Source organism: Pinus tabuliformis, chromosome 9 (assembly GCF_031772625.1).
Source record: "Pinus tabuliformis cultivar Carrire ecotype Pingquan chromosome 9, CPIR1, whole genome shotgun sequence".
Taxonomy (NCBI): domain Eukaryota; kingdom Viridiplantae; phylum Streptophyta; class Pinopsida; order Pinales; family Pinaceae; genus Pinus; species Pinus tabuliformis.
Window position 1 is genome coordinate 326,794,819 of NC_142307.1, and position 19,602 is coordinate 326,814,420.

The window sequence follows — 19,602 nt, forward strand, 5'->3', positions numbered from 1 at the left end:
TGTCACCCATCTCTATGCGCATCTTGAGGCCTCTCTCCTCCAAGGCACTGAATAAACTTTTATCACCGGTCATGTGGAATGAGGCTTCACTATCAAGATACCAAGCACAACCCATCATCGATGACATCATGCATGCGATGAGGGTAAAGTCCATTTCGAATTGAGAGGCTAATGCCTCACCTTCCGATCCTTCCGAGGATCCCTTCTTGGACTTCTAAAATGGACAATTAGTCGCATAATGTCCAATCTCGTGACAATTAAAGCATCTCACTTTAGACTTGTCACCCTTCTTCCCTCCATGAGAAGAATTCGATTTGGAATGGGAAGCCATCCCCTTCCCTTTCCTTGCCTTACTCGCTAAGGCCAAATTTTCTTCATCATCATCCTTGGATGAAGAACCATCTCGTGTGCTCCTCCCGATCTCCTCCTGCATGAGATCTGACCACAGTCGTTCCTAATTCGGCAGTTTCTCCCTTCCATTCACAGAGTCTTGGTAGCTATTCCAACTCTTTGGAAGGCTAAGGAGAGTGAGGCTCACCATATCATCATCGGTAGTAGTTATTCCCACACTGCCAAGCTCATCTTTGCATGTGGTGAGCTTGTTCAGATATGTGGAAATAATATCTCCCTTCTCCATCTTGATTCTTCGAAGCTTATCCTTGAGCACCAATTTCCTTTGATTGCTACTGTTCTGGTAGAGGTCCTTCAATGTATTCCACATTGAAAATGGAGTATCCTTCGCATGGAGACTCGAGACAATATGGTCTCGAACTCCCTCAAGGATGATCCGTCTCGCCTTTGCCACACACTTCTTCCACTTAGCCAAATGTTGTGCATTAGTTGAAGCTGGCTTTGGGATATCTTGATCAATGAAATCCTTCAAGCCATTGTCTTCTAATACAACCTCCATTCTATCTCTCCATGCTATGTAATTCGAGCTATCTTCCAAGGCATACTCGAGCCTCAAGCCATAGAACGCCATTGGCCAACCTTGAGGTATGATAAGAATTTGATTTGCACCCGCAACCCTGAAATTCAAACTTCGAATTCTCTTCTCACTATACTGTTCAAAGCTCTGATAAACTTGGCTCTGATACCATGTAGACATTCTGCAAATTCTCTACAAATCTCTCTCTAAGATCATGTAGAAAATCTGACTGTAGATTAACCTGATAATGCAATATAACCAAAGCAAAATACTATAACCTACTTCTACTATCAATTTACAGAAGCTTAAATATTTGAGCAAGATCGAACTGAACACATATAACTAAAAGAAGAAGAATCAATGCACAATACACATGAAAATACTCAGGGGAAAGCCTTAGATAAAAACCCCACTATCTGTATTATCATACAAGGTGGAAATACATAGAATCATACAAAGCCTTAGCTCCCATAGCTAGCCAGCTCTCAATACAATCCTCACAGATGCTCACAGGAAATCCTGGCTTCTCACAAGCCTTCTTTTCAGTGTTGTTAAAAGCGCGATTAAATCGCGATTAAATCGCGCTTTTTTCCCTAAGCCGATGTAATCGCGCTTTTTATGGGAAAAAAGCGCCTAAATTTTTTTTTGCCGCTTTTTTCGAAAAAGCCCGCTTTTTTCGCAAAAAAGCGCGGGGGCGCGGGGCAGCGAGTTTTATAATGAAAATTTGGATTTTTTTTGGTCATTTTATAATGAAAATTTGGATTTTTTTTTGGTCATTAGACTTTCATTTTATTGTATATGACATTATGACATGATGAGATACATTATTATATTTTTTGTTGATATTTTGAGGCTGAGCTGGGACTCATGAGTTAGGCCTTACTATTCAGGACATGATTCAATGTTATGTGTGATTTTAGCGCTATAAATGATATTAAACATATTATATATTAGTTTTTTTTATCATATTTATGTGTCAATGTATTTATTTTATGTTGTAGATGGTTTAGATATTAAAAAAATTGAAAAAAAATGAAAAAAATGAATATTTTGTACCAAACGCTTTTTTCCCGCTTTTTCCGATTTTTTCCGCTTTATTCCCGGCGCCGATTTAATCCCGCTCGCACTTTTAACAACATTGCTTCTTTTCTACCCCCCATGCTCCTATTTCCTTGTGCTGTTCCTCTGGGATGATCTTCTCCAACCAAGTGGAACACTGATCTCACACCCTGTTAGAACTGTGCAATCTTCAAGGAACCTTACCTTGACTGTATGCATTAGTTTCCTTTATAGGAAAACACATGTAACTAATAGTACACTGTCCTTGTCTTTTAGCTCAACTGGGTCTTTCTCAGAATAGAGATGCATGAGTTTCTGATGAAGGAATCTTCAGTTAAATGGAGTACACTTGTTGAGTGCATTCATGCATCAACTGATTGATAACTCGCCATGAGTTCCTCAAACAGTTTGGAACTAATTTAACTAGACTTAACTCAGTAAACTGAGCTAACTAATTACAACTCAAATATAACTCAATCTTATCTTCTCAATCAAGGGATAATCTCCTTAATTTAAGGGATAACTCTTGCATGACTTCAGAAAGACTTCTAACTTGAATTTCTCCAACTAATTAATCCATAATGAATTAATTAATTATTTCCAAGTAGCTGGTGAGGCTAAATTCGATTTTAATTCAAGGACAAATTAAAATTGGAATTTCTAGATTAATTATTATTATTATAATTTTTTTTTAAACTTTGGGGTAAGCCTCAGCTAAAAACCCCACTATTTGTATTATCATACAAGGTGGAAATACATAAGAATCATACAAAGCCTTAGCTCTCACAACTAGCGAGGTCTCAATACAACCCTCATAGATGTTCACAGGCAATCCTAGCTTCTCACAAGTCTTCTTCTCTGCCCTCCAAGCTCCTATTTCCTTGCACTGTTCCTATGGGATGATCTTCTCCAACCAAGTGGAAAACTGATCTCACACACTGATCTCACACCCTATCAGAACTGCGCAATCCTCAAGGAACCTTACCTTGACTTCATGCATTAGTTTCCTTTATAGGAAAACACATGCAACTGATAGTACACTATCCTTGTCTTTTAGCTCAACTCGGTCTTTCTCAGAATAGACATGCATGAGTTTCTGATGAGGGAATCTTCAGTTAACCGGAGTACACTTGTTGAGTGCATGCATGCATCAACTGACTGATAACTCACCATTAGTTCCTCAAATAGTTTGGAACTAATTTAACTGGACTTAACTTAGTAAACTGAGTTAACTAATTACAACTCAAATATAACTCAATCTTATCTCCTTAATTAAGTGATAATCTCCTTAATTTAAGGGATAACTCTTGCATGACTTCAGAAAGACTTCTAACTTGAATTTCTCCAACTAATTAATCCATAATGAATGAATTATTTATTTCCAAGTAGCTGGTGAGACTAAATTCGATTTTAATTCAAGAACAACTTAAAATTGGAATTTTTAGATTCTATTTTTATCATTTATTGTTGCTATTTTCAACACTATTTTGGTCATTTCTATCAAATATGCCACACTGTTATATTCAAGTCATGAAATTATATTTGAACCAGGCCCCCCATAATGTCTCAACAAGCTATGGAATATCTTAGGAAGGTTGGTAATTGATTTGGTGAACAGTCCTTCACCTATATCAGAGTCTTAGGAAGTTATGCATCCCCACGTCTTACCACTCTACATTCCAGACAAACTGGTATGCACAGAGGTAGCATATCAACAATTGGCCATGGAATTACCAGAGTGTTGAAATAATTCAATAAGAAGGCCTAGCCTCAATTCTCTCTGCCTTTCAGGATTTTCTCTTTGGCCAATTATGAGCACGTTGAAAAGGAGCTCCTTCCTATCAAAGCATTGAATTTAGCCACCATTTTGACCAGGTCCTATGATCAAGATGGGGTAGCCAAGAAATTGGCCATAAAATTTGGTGCCAAAAAATTACCCCACGAAGAAAACATCTTTGATGACTTGTTTGCTCAAGAAACTTCTTGTGGGTCAGTTTTGAAAAGGGTGAATGAGGAGTTTTTAATCCAGTTCCCAGAGCAGTTACTTTCCTTTAGATATGCAAGACTGGCCCCTCTACCACTAAATTTGTTGTAGCCTCCTCTGCAAGGTCAAATATCTTTGAAGGACACCTTGACATCCCCTAAGCAAGGGAGTTCCTCCCAACTGGTGGTCACTCCTCTATAAGAATAAGCAACAACAACTGACTCTCCTCACCCTCATACAGTAGAACCAAACATGAAGCAGAAATGGAACCAGTTTAACTAGGCCCTGAAGTAATATAAGCAAGGAAAAATAGGGCAAGAGGACTTGGAGGGATAAACTGTTTTCTAGCAGCAAACCTTGTTCCATAGTCCACCTTCTTAGAAACACATCAAGCTAGAAAAATCCACGATCGAGAAGGCACCAACAGTAACTCGACATGAATTAGATATTATACCAATTAATCCTAATTCAGATATCTCCCTTAGCATTGAAGAGATTCCCACATTGGATATTTTTTACATCCCTGTGCACAAGGAAGTGGTGAAAAGAGGGAGGAAGAAGATAAATATAGATGAGTCCCAAGCCTTATTTCTAGGGAAAAATCACAATTTTCTCCCCTTGAAGTCCTCTAGAAAGGTATTTCCACTACCCCTACTGAGGAACTTGAAAAATTATCTCAGTCCATAAGCGTATATGCTTCGGCCACTATGGACAAAGCCATGGAAGTTTAAGAATTGCTGAGGGAAAGGGATAAGAATATTTCCTCCCTAGAACATAAACTTTTCAATAATGAGGAGAAACTGGGAGCACAATGGTAAGCCCAACTATATCAAAGGGAGGTTGCACTGGCAGATCTCCAAAATCATCTCAACTCCCTTCAAATTCAACACGCAAGGGAAATTAAGGCTAAGGATAAACAACTCCAAGAGTCCCAATAGAAGATAAAGCAATTGCGGGGGGTAACCATGCAACTGAAGGACTTCAAGCAGGGGGCCCATGACTTGAATGAATGACTACAGAGATAACAACGATTGTTTTGTGAGAAGTTGAATTTGATTCAGGAATAATGTAGGCCAGGGAATACTCTGACCGATGAGCTAGTGGATATGATTTCATAATTTGAAGAAGTTAATAAGCACCCAAATGAAATGTTAGAATGGAAATACAGTCTCGAGGGGAGAAAATTTGTATTTCCTAAAATTGGTGCAATGCATAAATTGATTATCCTTAAAGGATGGAAGCCCTTATATGATCAGTTAAAAAGCTCATCAGTGATGCACACAAGATGTCAAATGCTTGTGCAGAATTATTCAATGATTCCTTACTTGACTCGAATCTCATCCACAACTGTCCTGAAGATCCCCTGCCAAACGTGGAAATCCTACTTAGCAATTGGCTTGAACACGATGTTGAGTTCACAGAAGGGGTTAGCTAGCTACGCAAAATTGATCTCAAAGCCAATGGGCACTTTTTGGTCAAACCTCACACCAATTGGTTAGTTTTCAAATCACTCACCAATGTCTGCACTTAGATGTTTCCACTGTTACGAGAGATTATATTCAATAGTTAGACCCAAATCAAGCCTCGTTCCCCTCCCAAGTTAGCGATACTTCTTAATCTTCAAAAATCATGGAAAAAATGGATAGTGGAGAATGGGACCACTTTGAAGGATCAAGAAATCCAACGTTGAAGATCCTTCCTGATCCAAAATCATGTCATATGTCTGCCATTTCGAAAAAGTTGTATATAGTTTATTTTCAAGAAAGAATCAAGTTGATATATAATGATTAGATCAGTCAAGTCTTCAACATGATTGCACAATTGATTAGTTTAGGCACTTGTCGCACTAGAAGATTTTTTGTAACTGTTTTTTAATCAGGACTCTCCCTATAAAAGGGAAGTGGGTCTCATTTGTAAGGGTTTGATTTTCTACTCTGGAGGCTGCAATATCCTAAAATTTTTCCAGTTTTGAGGCTTAATGACATGTATGTTGTTATGAAAGACTAATGAAGAAGTTTTTGGTGATTCGAAACATTGATGTGTGAAGAATGTGTTCTTGTCTCTATATATCATTTTCATATGTGCTTCCTTCCTCTTAGAAATCATGTGATTGTAGCTACTTGAACTCAATCTCGTATGTTAGATTTATATATGTCATGTTTTGGCAGATGGTACCTATAAATGTAAGATTGAAATCCTTAAAATGCGCTCCATGGTTTCTAATTTCAATTCCTTTGTCAGTACATTATTCTGCTGAAGTTTAGTGCACACGATTCTATTTCTAGCCCTCTGGACCATATTTATTTCTTTATATCTTCCCTCACCTATACTACAACAACTAAAGAAGCTTCACTATTTGTGTGTAGGTCACCCTGGCTGAACTTTACTTATTTGGAACAAAATGTCGTCTATTTGTGTAATGTGTTTGGTCTTTGAGTACGATTATTAAACCAAATACAAATCCTTTTCTATTTTTAACTCTTGAGCAATAGAATTATTTACGAGAGACTCTATGAGGTCCTAGGCATTGACCCTTCACCTCAACCTGAGGGGTTGTATCTAGGAGCGACAACATATTCCACGAATATAGCACTTGCTTTTATGTTTCTACAAATTTTAGACTTGAATTTTTTCATGTTTCTATGAATTCAGGGCTTGGCTTTTTTGTTTGTGCCAATTTAGGACTTGAGTAAAAGGAATGCAACCTAGGTATGATACAAAATATTTTGGTGGTGAATGAGTCGAACGATAAATGAATCAATGATCTAGAACAATGAATGAAAAGCTTAGGAATTCAATTATGTTGGAAAATGTTGTATGACCTAGTCTTTAACCATTCAAAATGATAATTCAAAGCAATAAATGACAGGCTTAGGAGATTAATTGGCTCAAATAGCTTAAAAGAATAATACAAATTTATATATGTTAATAAAATATTGTCCATTTATATGTGAAATAATAGACAATACTGCTTTAGATCACCTAAAATCACATCTTTAAAAAATCTCAAACTTTAATTGATTTTCTCTCTTCCCACCTAAAAATGGAGCAAATTAATTTTGTTTATGAAAATAACTATTAAAACCATTTTGATCCATTCAAACCTAATTTTGCTTAGAATGCAATGTAAGATAAAGTATTTTGTTTTTAAATAATTATAAAATATAAAAAATAAATATTATAATGAAACTAAATAAATATAACATTTAATTCACATAATTGTGAGGGGCTAAATTTACCTTTTATGTTTATCAAAAAAATAAAACATACTTGCTTTCATTATAAATGTAGTTTTTTTTACATAGATTTTATTCTGTTTTCCCACTACAACAAATGTTATACAACCAAGATCAACGACTTAAAAATTATCCTCTTTGAGGGGGAAACCTCCTTTGAATTATATAAATGAACAATTATTGGATGATATAAAAAATATGACCTCCTTGATATATATAGGAGTTTAAGGGGTCACAATATAATTAGAGCCTACAAAACAATAATAATGTAAGGGTACAACATTAAGAATAATAGGCTTATATCGGGCACAATGATAACAATATGGGGGATACATGGGCACAACAATAACAATAGGGGGCTACACTAACAATAACAATAATGGGGATACACTATATTATAGGGACTTAACAACGAAATAGACAATTAGTCTCACAAACAGTTCCAAAATCTACTTTTTCCAAGCGCACAAATTGGCTTCAAGCAGTGTCGCAAAATCCAGCGAAAATGGCATGTTCACATGGGCCCCTTGATTTGTGCTAGGAATAACACCTGGAATACCGCTGGAAATAATGCTAGAAATTGTTTATTCCATTCTTGCTTCCATTGTTGTGTCCATTTGGACTTCTAGTTTTTCTCTTAGTTGTGATTCCTGTTTTGTTTATGGTATGACATCATAAATAACTTATTTTCTGGCTTCCTAATTATAGCCAAGTTATGCTTCCATCATAATGTCAAATTTTGCTTCCAGTATGCTGTTGCATATTGCATCCAACTTTTCTTCCATTATGGAATCTTCTTTATCTTCTAATATGGCTTCCATTATAGTGTCTTTTGTTGCTTCTAATATTGCTTCCATTATTGTTCTTGGTTTGCTACCTAAATGGCTTCTTTGCTTGCTTCTTTGGGAACACCAATTTTGGATTCTAATATTGCTTCCATTATTACTTCTTTGTTTGTTACCTTAATTGCTTATGTTTTTGATTCCCAGGCAACGCCACGTTTTTCTTCCATAATTACTTCTTTTTTTTCTACCTGAATTGCTTCTGTTTTTTCTTCTTAGGTAATGCCAAGTTTCGCTTTTAGTATTGCTTACATTATTACTTCTTGATTTTCTACCTAAATTGAGTCTTTTTTATATTCTTAGGTAATGCCACATTTTTCTTCCAGGATTGCTTATAGTGTGCTTCTATTTTTGCTTCCATTGTTGCTTCCTTTTCTGCTTCTAGAATTAATTCCCTTTTATCTTCATGGTTTTCTTCCTGTTTAGCACTTGGGTTTGCTTCTTTTCTAGGTCCAAGGTTTGATTCATTTTAGTGTTGGGATTTGCTTCTGAATTAGCCTCCAATTTTTTTCTTATTAAGCAACCAATTTTACTTCCTATTTACAGTCAGTGATAGATCCAAGTATGGATTCCAATTTAATGTTTAATTTTACTTCCATTTTAGCAACTCATGATGCTTTCTTATAGCTTCTATTTATTTATTATTATTATTATTATTATTTTTCTCAATTAAATTAGTTAAGTATATCATACCTCTTAAATAAATTATATGATTATAAAGTAAGTCATACTGATCCGGATTGGATCATTATATTGTTTTTCATCAATTTCGATGCATTCAGAGTGGAAAAAATGGAGGAGTCAACTCGCAGGACCATTTTACATGTGGGACCCAGTTTGACAAAACGGGGTCTGAAACCACCTCGGAGAATTTTGAGGAATCAAATGGTGTTTTTTGGGGGGTAAAAATTTGTCACTTTAGTGACACACATTTACATGCTATTCTACACATAGAGATCTTTCCAACGATGTAAGAAGTGCATCAACTAGAGTCTGTATGCAAAAGTTATGCCACTCAACAATTGAACTTCCTATTTTCACACATAATTTGGGAGGATGCTGTGTCAACCCCCATTATTAATTTAAAAGGGGATATCCATGTTATTGTGATGTAAATGACTATAGAAGATTCTATATTGTAACTCTAGTTAAGAGTTGATGTAGTCAAACTTAACCACTAGTAGGCTTTCAGGCTATGTTATAACTAGGACACTAGGAGGAAGAGGCATTCCATTCTTTTGAGAGAATTTTTTTCCATAGTTAGGGCCTCTTATAAAAAAATTGTCCAATCACAGAGAGCCACGTGGTACCTCTCGTTGGGCCACGTGGTGCCCTCTCATTGGGCCACTTTAAACCCTTCAGGAAATCAAATCGTGCTGCTTGAACGTGTACGACTGAGCCACATGTCGAGCCCATATTGGTACACCATCATCCATACCCTGCATAGTCAGTTGATGACATCATCTATATGGTGTGCCCAGTCAGCAACCCATTAAATCCTATTGTTTTAATTTTTAGTTGTAGGCAAAAGCTTCAGAGGATGATAACTTGAGCATACAATGTCAGATTGAGGTGATTCAAGCAACATTGGAATCAGGACGATGAACACTATGATTTGGTGCTAGTTTTGGGAGATTTAGAGCACTTTCATTGTTGAGCCTATTTTTGATCTCTGGATCACATTCCAACCTAAATATAAAACCATTTTATGCAACATAGCATAGTCATTTTCGTAAAGGAAATGTTATACACTGAAATCCAAGCCTATCAAAATAATAATTGATCATACATGCTAATGATCATAGTTGGAACAAATATGCACTCCTAGGCAAAACCAATTACACTATTGGTAATGAAATTTGAAATGGGACATATTGGACAATTCCTAACCTTTGGATATAACCTTACATCATGTCTTACAAATATCCTACATAACTATGTTTCCCACTTATACACAAATTTCACCTAAGGCAAGTCAAAGCAAAACTTTGAATGTTGTATGAAATGTGAAGTATAAATATTTAAGCTCAAAGTAAAGATATAACAATGTAAGTGTGTAAAATCATTAAATAAATAATCTACAATTCTAATCAATCATATTGACCAATAAATGAGGCCTTGGCGTGCATTTTAGTGAAGCAAGGAAATTTTGGCTTGCTTCACAAAAATGCATGCCCAATCTTCATTTCAAGGCCAAGTTGAATGATTCAACTTGGAGAGTAATTTTTTAATCATAATTAATATTATTTTTTCACATAGAAATTTAGTTGTGCAAGAATATGCCAAATTAGGTCAATTTCGCAGGGTTAAAGTCAAGGTTTGTGTGCCTCAAATAAATGCACACGAGGACCTGTACTTAATTAATTGTGTGATAATGATCATTAAAACATAAATATAAAACTATTTTATTCAACATAGAAATGATTTTCATAAAGGAAATGTTATATGTTGAAATCCAAGTTTGCTAGAATAATAATTGATCATATCTGGGAATCATCACAGTTAGAAAAAATATGCACTCCCAGGGCAAACCAAATAAACTCGTGGTAATGAAATTTGAAATGGGACATGATTGGAAAATTCCAAAATAAATATATAACAATGCAAAAGTGTGTAAAATTATTAAATAAACAATCTACAATTTGAATTAATCAGATTGGCCAATAAATGAAGCTTGGGCATGCATTTTAGTGAAGTAAGGAAATTTTGGTCTCCTTCACAAAAATGCATGCTCAACCTTCATTTCAAGGCCAAATTGAATTATTCAACTTCTAGAGTACTTCTTTACTCATAATTAACATTATTTTTTCATATAGAAATTTATGTTGTGAAAGAATATGCCAAATTGGATCAATTTATTAGGGTTAAAGTCAAGGTTTGTGTGCCTCAAATAAATGCACACTAGGATCTGTACTTAACTGACTGTGAGATAATGATCATTCCAACCTAAATCTAAAACCATTTTATGCAACATATCATAATCATGTTAATAAAGGAAATTTTATACATTGAAATCCAAGTCTGTTGGAATAACAATTGATCATATCTGGAAATAGTCACAGTCGGAACAATTATGCACTCCCACGCCAAACCCTTTACACTCTTGGTAATGAGATTTTAAATGGGACACGATTGGACAATTCCTAACCTTAGGATATAACCTTGCATCATGTCTGACAAATATCCTACATAACTATGTTTCCCACTGATACACAATTTTCACATAAGGCAAGTCGAAGCAAAACTTAGAATGTTGTATGAAATCTGAAGTATAAATATTCAAGCTCAAAGTAAAATATAACAATCCAAAAGTGTGTAAATTCATCAAATAAACAATCTATAGTTTCAATCAATCAAATTGGCCAATAAATGAAGTCTGGGCGTGCATTTTAGTGAACTAAGGCAATTTTGGTATGCTTCACAAAAAATGCACGTCTAGCCTTCATTTCAAGGCCAATCTCTTTTCCTATGAGGATATTTTCTCTTGAATTTATAGGGCACAGTCTCAATTTTGACCAAGTACATTTTGTTCTTGCACGAAAAGGGTATATTTTCAAGTTAGAGAGGACTATAGGGCCATTTATTATAAATAACAAACAAGCCCTTACATAGGCGGAATTGATGATGAAGGAGTTTAGTTTTAAGAAAAGAGAAACATGGAAATATGACCCTCATGATATAATTTACAATAAAAGGGTGGAAATTAGTTCTGCACCTTATATTCATGAAAGTAAACCAGAAATTGAGAAAATGGAAAATCAAGAAACTTGGCCATGTGGCAGGGTGCAAAAAGAATGGATGTTGAAAAAACTATGGTAAAAGAGAAGAGTTTGAAGAGGACTACTCCTGAAGAGATGTATGTTGAGATGGAGGATTACCAATAAAAGAGGACTAAAATTCAAATAAAGGATGAAGAAGGAATACAAAGTAAAATAACATAAGGGCCTTCTGTTGGGAGCGAGATCCCCCAAGGGCAGTTTTGGGGCTAAAAGCCCATGTTAAGTGAATTTTTTGCAATATAATTGTAAAGACTCCACGTTTTGTGGTCGCGGAGTGCGAAGGTGTTATGTGTGAAAATGGGTAGTCCGCCCTTAGTTTTGTAAAGTAAAGTTGGCTCTAAGTAGTTTAGGAATGAAGGAATAGAATGGCAGATCATGTAATAGAGTGATAGCTCTAAGAAAGAAGTCTAAGTCTTGGGACGTAGCGTAGATAGAGGCTATGTAGCTGAGTACACAGAGGCCTAGGGTAGAATTTCGCAGCTGAGTGCGTGGACCCCTACAATTGTGTGCGCAGGGTGGACAGAGTCTGTAACACTTGGAGATATTAATAAAAGGAGTTATTCTGCAATTTCTGTGTCTTTGTTTTGTTGATGGGTTTGAAGATATTATGTATGAATTTCCTTTATTATGCTTATATGATGCGCGAATGAATGCCATTACATTGAATAATTAAACAAAATCATGAATATCTGCTTATGCAGTGATAACTTTAAGTATTGGACGAGATAAGAAAATCACTTAGGATAATTGATGAATCTACATTACATTCTGCCATAGCAGTGCGAAAATACCTGAGCCACAAGATAGGGCTACGCGAAGGTCGATCACATACTTTTGTAAAGTTATTGAGGAACAGAATAGAGGATTGTCATGCAAGCCCTACAACGAAACCACCTGCACAAAAGCAAGGATAGAAGAAATCAAACGACATCACGACCATCTCAGGGTGCAGAAAATTGGTTCCAACATCCCCCCATATTGCTTCGAGTGAGACTTTGGTCTGCACTCCGCGGGTTGATGCCAAAAGGGCCAGTAGTGTAGGGATTTGTTTAGCTAATTAATGCTAAACCTAGGTAAGGCCCCCTCAAGCCAACAAATGGTTCCATTGTTGGGACCAGAATCTGCATAAGTGATGTGTGATGTCATATCACTGGAATCCAACTAAGAAGGAGATTGAAGACTAGTTGGATAGAAAGATCCACAAATTTGTGGCACAAGAGAATAGATCGTGTGGACCTCAGAGCTAGTGTAAAGGTTGCAAATATCAGAGGATAAGATCGCACGTGCTATCAACCATTGGCTCGATCGCGTCATAGGAGGATTTGTGACTGAATTTGTGGTTGATACCTCAGTCAACTACAACGAAGTGGAGTGACGCTTTTTCAAAGAACCACAAGGTAAGTACATAAAACCTTTGAATACCTGGATTAAAATGTTATTGTGTGAAGAAAGGGTTAGGAAACTACCTTGATGTTCGGGACTACGTGAAGCGGAAAAACTTATAGGAATGAAGGAAAAAAAGGGTCCGTAGTATAGTCCCTTTATTTCACCTCCACGAGGTGACGAAGAAAGGATAGCGAAGGTTTCTCCACAAAGTTATATTTAGTTAATACAACGAGGATTCCCGTGAATACCACCTCCGTCCACACCACCTCTGACTTCACCACCCTCACCTCCAACTTCACCTATACCACCTCCACCTCCACCGTAGTTCGGTATAGCAAATACAATGAAGTTTCTTTTGTTCAAAGGCTTGGGAAATGAGGACCCAGACCAATTCTGGTTCATTGTGAGGGATGTATGGGAAGCTCAAGGTGTTACAGATGATCATATAAAGAAGGAAACACCGGTTAGTGCTTTGTAAGATCGCACGCTAACTTGGTATATTAAGTACTCTAACGATAACCCGAATGCTGGAGTGGTAGACATCCAAGCATCAATAAATAGGGAATTTAGTAGGCCTAAATATGAGGCGCAATCGAATGTGGGATTCAAAGAGATTGCGATGCGACCAAACGAGACGCCTTGGGAACTAGATCAAAGGCTGAAATGTATAATCCACGAAGCCAACATGAATTTGACAGATGGACAGCATCGCGAGTGGTTTGTGGCTTCGCTACTACCACACTTAAGGAGTGCATTTTCACAATAGAAGATAAAAAATTAGGCATAGGACTTGGAGATTGCCATGAGACTACATGAAACTCTGATGCAAGAAGAGTTTAGCAGATCCATGCATAGCTAAAGAATCTGTGCCTTGAGATGAAAAGTTTGAAGTAGGATAGGACGGTTTGACCAGAGGTACGCGAGGAGGTATGGTGCTTGAAATGAAAGAGTGAGGGTCATGACAAAGACCATTGCTCGATCTTTTCAAACTATATTGCTGGAGGAGGACTAATGCCTTTAAGGCTAGAATCTCAAGCAAGACCTATCGCGGGGCCTGCATTATGGTGCACTATCTGTCAGGTAGCCAGAAAACATGCCACGGATAACTGTCACTTGCTACAGAAGTTTGTACAAACACCGAAATAGTTGTTCTGCAACTTTTGTATGTTGGTAGGGAATGACGAGCGTACTTGTAGGAGCTATGAACTGATGATGGATAGAACACCTACCTATAGGGATCAGGCGGAAATGTGGCCCCTTGGCCAGAGCGCAGGAATGGCACGGACAGGGTTTCAGGGGCGTGGAAGAGGCTGAGGTGGAGGAGGACTTGGTAGAGGTCGAGGATAGTTGATTTGCTATAATTGTGGAGGACCAAGACACTATAATCGTGATTGTACTAATCCAATGTGTCCATCATGCAAGTATTGCACACTGTTTGATCATGGAACATAAGGCTGCCCTACGCTGATAGCTAGGATATGCGGCAATGGGGCGCTACCACCCCCGTCGACTCATAACTTGCAGATGGTGAGGTCTGAGCCATGTGAGGAAGATTCAAACTTTAATATAGTACTCAGAAGTAGAATCACAATAGGAGAAGATAAGGGGAAACAACCAGAGGAAAGTATGTGGGTTCAAAAAGCCCCGACAAAGGAGGTTGAGTTCAATTTGGAGCGTGCATGTGAAACCTTCATGGAAGCTAAGAAGAGCTTCACTGAGGCCTCCACCTCAAGAAGCAAGGATAATATTGAGCAGGATATGGACCCCTCTATGCTCACAACTTTCCTGGAAACCTGTATGAAGTTACTGCATGACAGTAAGGCTGTGAAAGGTTTACAATAACTCATCAATAGATGTGCTGGAACCACACCAGGTGAGCCACGCGTAGTATGAAAGATTGGCAAACATAAAACGAGAACGGGACAAGAGATGAGACTAATTGCACATATATGGGAGTATGAAATGGATCAGGTCATTTTTGACTTGGGTTCAGATGAGAATTTCCTACCAAAGCAGACTTGGGAGTGAATGGGGAGACCTATGCTGCAATGGTTTCCGTTTTAGCTAAGGATGGCGAATCAACGAAATATCATCCACATGGGGCGTCTACAAGGGGTGACCGTGGATATTGAGGGAGTGAGGGTGCTGGCTGATTTTGAAGTAATAGATATAGTGGATGACATCAATCCCTATCCTACGCTCCTAGGAATTGACTGGGCTACTACTATGAATGGGGTAATTAATTTGAAGAAGTGAAAGATGATCTTTGAGAAGAAACCGCTGCGTGTAATGGTACCCCTCGATCTTGCTGAAGGATTGTGCTATACTGAACCTGTCTGTGACTATGAGAGTGATGATGACCTGGACTGTATCTATAAGATAACAATGTGAGACCAAGATTGGGTGAATCCCACCATGAATGGATAGATTAAATGGGATCACGAGAGTTCCTTCACTTCAGACTCCGAGGAAGGAATAGAATGTTGGAAGAATCGGTTACATGAAGTAACTACAATGAATTGCATCATGATGATCTGATCGATGTGATGTGTGTCATCAAAGGTAATAAATCTGCCTACTTATGATGGTATGAATGAGGTAGATATCTTTTTGGATGCATTTGAAAGGGAGGTACCACAAAAGCAGTGTTTCCAGGCCTTGGACTGGGCACTACGCGCTACGCCTGCAAGATGGTGGGGTACACACAAGGGAAGCTTTGATGATTGGCATGAATGTAGGAGGATGATGAGAACATGAATTGGGAAGCCTAAGACACAACTGGCAGAATGGACCCAAGCTTATGGAGAAAAGCCCCAACCTGAGTGGGTGCACCTGTTCTATCATACCTTGGATGTTATCCCAATGAATTGGTATATAGAAACAAAGCTCCGCCATGGGACATGAAAATGGGATATCTTGCACAAAGGATTCATGATGACATTCAGTTTTTAGGATGGGTTTGACAGTATTGATGAAGCGCTACAAGAGGTGAAAGCAGCAATCTTTGGGATACCGCAGGATCCTTTAGACTTGATTAAGCTAATGGGCTGGTCAGCTGAGTCGTGCACTAGAATGTTATAATGTAATTGCTGAAGAAGAGGACGAGGATCTGTGGAAGATTAACATTCCAGAAACATAAGGTCTCCATGAGGTTCAAGGACCGCAAATTGAGAACCCTGATATAACTGCGCCATTGAAAATGAAACAAGTAAATATTGGTACAGAGGCAGAATCCAAATTCGCGAAGATTAATGGAGACTACTGGGATGAAGCGACGGTGGATAAGGTCACTAAATTACTCTGCGAACACTAGGACTTATTCCCTACCAAGTTTACGGATCTAAAAGGAATAATCAGGGACCTAGGAATGATTAAGATCATGTTAAAGCCCAACACGAATCTAGTTAAGAAAAGGCCTTACCATCTCAATCCAAAATATAAGGAGAAGGTCTGCTTAGAGCTAGACAAGATGCTTGTGACAAGCATCATTGAGCCTGTGGAAGAATCTGATTGGGTAATCCCAATGGTGGTGCAAGAGAAGAAGCGAAAGGATGAGATAAGGATATGTGTGGATATCAGAAAACTGGATGATGCTTGTGTGCATGATCCTTTCTCGACTCTGTTCACGGATGAAGTGTTGGACAATGTAGGTGGCCAGGAAGCATATTCCTTCACTGATGGGTTCTCTAGGTACCACCAAATCAAAATCATGTGGGAGGATAGGAGCAAGAAAACCTTTGCAACTGAGTGGGGTTGTTTTTGGTACACTATAATGCCATTTGGATTGCAGAATGCACCTACTATCTTTTCGCGCATGGTTTTTGCGGCATTCAAGGAATTTATTCATAAGTTCTTGGAGGTATATTTTGATGAGTGAACTGTGTTTGGGCTGGTTAAGCGCCTTGTAGCAAGCTTGCACCTAATGCTGGATACCTATCGAACATACCAGATTGCGCTTAATCTCAAGAAGTGTTTGTTTTGTGTTACATTTGGGAACCTATTGGGGCATGTGGTTTGCAGACAAGGACTGATGGTAGACCTCACGAAGATCGCAGTGATACTGAACTTGGAAGTGCCAAGGAGTGTGAAATAGCTGCGCGCTACTCTGGGACATATGGGATATTATAGAAAGTTTATCAAAAGCTGCCCATATCACCATGCCTATGGAGAAATTGTTAAAGAAGGATGTCACATTCTGCTGGAACGATGACTGTAAGAAGAGCTTGGATATATTTAAAGAAAAGATGGTTACCTTGCCGATTCTAGTCTTCTCAGACTGGAAACAAGAGTTTCACGTACATGTCGACATGTCATGTATAGCGTTGGGAGCGGTACTCACACAGGTTGGTGGAGAAGGATTGGACCATCCTATCGCGTTCGCAAGCCGCTGATTAGCCAAAGCAGAGACTAAGTATTCCACCACTGAGCACGAGGGGCTAGCTATGGTGTACGCACTCCATAAGTATCGAAACTACTTGTTAGAAGGCCATTTTAAGATGTATACAGATCACTCCGCACTGAAGTACCTGGTCAATAAGTCTGTGTTGGGGGGGAGAATCTGAAGATGGCTCTTATTGTTCCAAGAGTACCATTTTGAAGTTGTCGTGAAGCCTGGATGATTGAACGCAGGACCACATCATCTGTCGCGTATCAAAACAGGGGAGGAACCTACTAACTTGGAAGAAGGATTGTCTGACGTGCAGCTATTTGTAGTGCGTGTTGTGGATGTTCACTTTGAAGATATAATACACTTCTTAACAACAGGAACTACACCAGAAGGATACACTGTCCAACAAAAGAAGGAATTAGTGGTTCGAGTCGCAGATTTCTCTATCATTGCTGGGCAGCTGTACAAAATGGGGACTGATAAGATATTACGACGGTATGTACCTAAGTTTGAAAGAAGAGCATCCTTGCAGACGCTCATGGGAGCACCACAGGAGGACATTATGCAGGGAGAGCAACCACATAGAAGATTCTACGTGTTGGGTTGTGGTGGCCAACCCTTCACTAGGATTCAAAAGCATATTTCAAGGCGTGCGATGTATGTCAAAGAATGGGCAGGCGATTGTGGAGGTATGAAATGACTTTGAATCCACAAATGACATTGCAACCCTTCAAGAAATGGGCGATAGATTTTGTAGGACCCATTCAGCCCCAAGGAAAGATAAGAGCAAGGTACATTATCACTGCGACAGAGTACTTGACTCGTCGGGCAGAAGCATAGCTGGTGAAGGATTCCATGAGCACGACAGCCGCTAAGTTCCTATTTGAGCATGTACTGATGCAATTTGGATGTCCGAAGATCTTGATGAGTGATCATGGTACACACTTCTTGAATGAGATGATCAACGCATTGTTGAAGGAATTTTAGGTATACCACTAGAAGAGTACATCTTATCACCCAAAGGCTAATGGGATAGTGGAGGCCTTCAAAAAAGTGCTCGAAAACATGATGACCAAGGTTTACAATGCTCAATGAAGTGATTGGGGCCTATGCATACTTGCAGTACTGTGGGCTTATCAAATGACATGCAAGAAGTTGACTGGACAAACCCCTTTTAGGCTTGTCTATGGTGTGGAAGCTGTAATGCCTATGGAATACATCGTACCTAGTCTGCGCATAGTAGTGCTCATATGTATGACAGATCGCGGAGCCCTGGAGGAGAGGCTCGTGCAGCTGGATGAGTTCGAAGAAGAAATATTTTTTGTTGGTTTCACCCGCAGGTCCAAAAGCAGTGTGAAAAGGCATGACATGATCGACACATCAAGCTGCACACATTTAAGGTAAATGACCTAGTTTTGTTATATGATGGTAAGTTTGATAAATTTCTAGGGAAATTCAGGATGCACTAGTTAGGGCCTTATGTTATTAAGGAGATTACCAACGGAACCCTTCCCAGGAAAGGTGAATGGTAGTTGCTTGAATCTATACACCGGCAGTCCGACCATGTGGCTAAATGAAAGAAGCACAGTCTTAGCGCTCCAAGCAGCTAAAAGGAGGTGTGGGACTATAAACTACACTGCCCGGGTTGGGGAGCAACATGATTGGAAGATGGCGTGAAGCAAGGACGTCTCAGTGGGTCTGCAGCAGCACGGAGGGAGCTACGCTACCCAGGGAGAAATCACGCAGTTCGGCTGGAAAGTGACTGTTAAAGTCACTGTTCATGAAAATACGGTAGAAGTGAGGTCAAATGGAGTGGGTGGTCGACATTTAAGATGAAATTTATGGCTTAGATCCTTGAAAATATGCCGCCAATCCGGCATTAATGAACCGATTTTGGGGGAACGGTTGGATTTGAATTCAAAATGCTCTATAAATTACAAGTGTCTGTCCAGCGAAAAACACTTGGCATTTTGAGAATTGAGTTGTTGGGTTCTCAAGTGC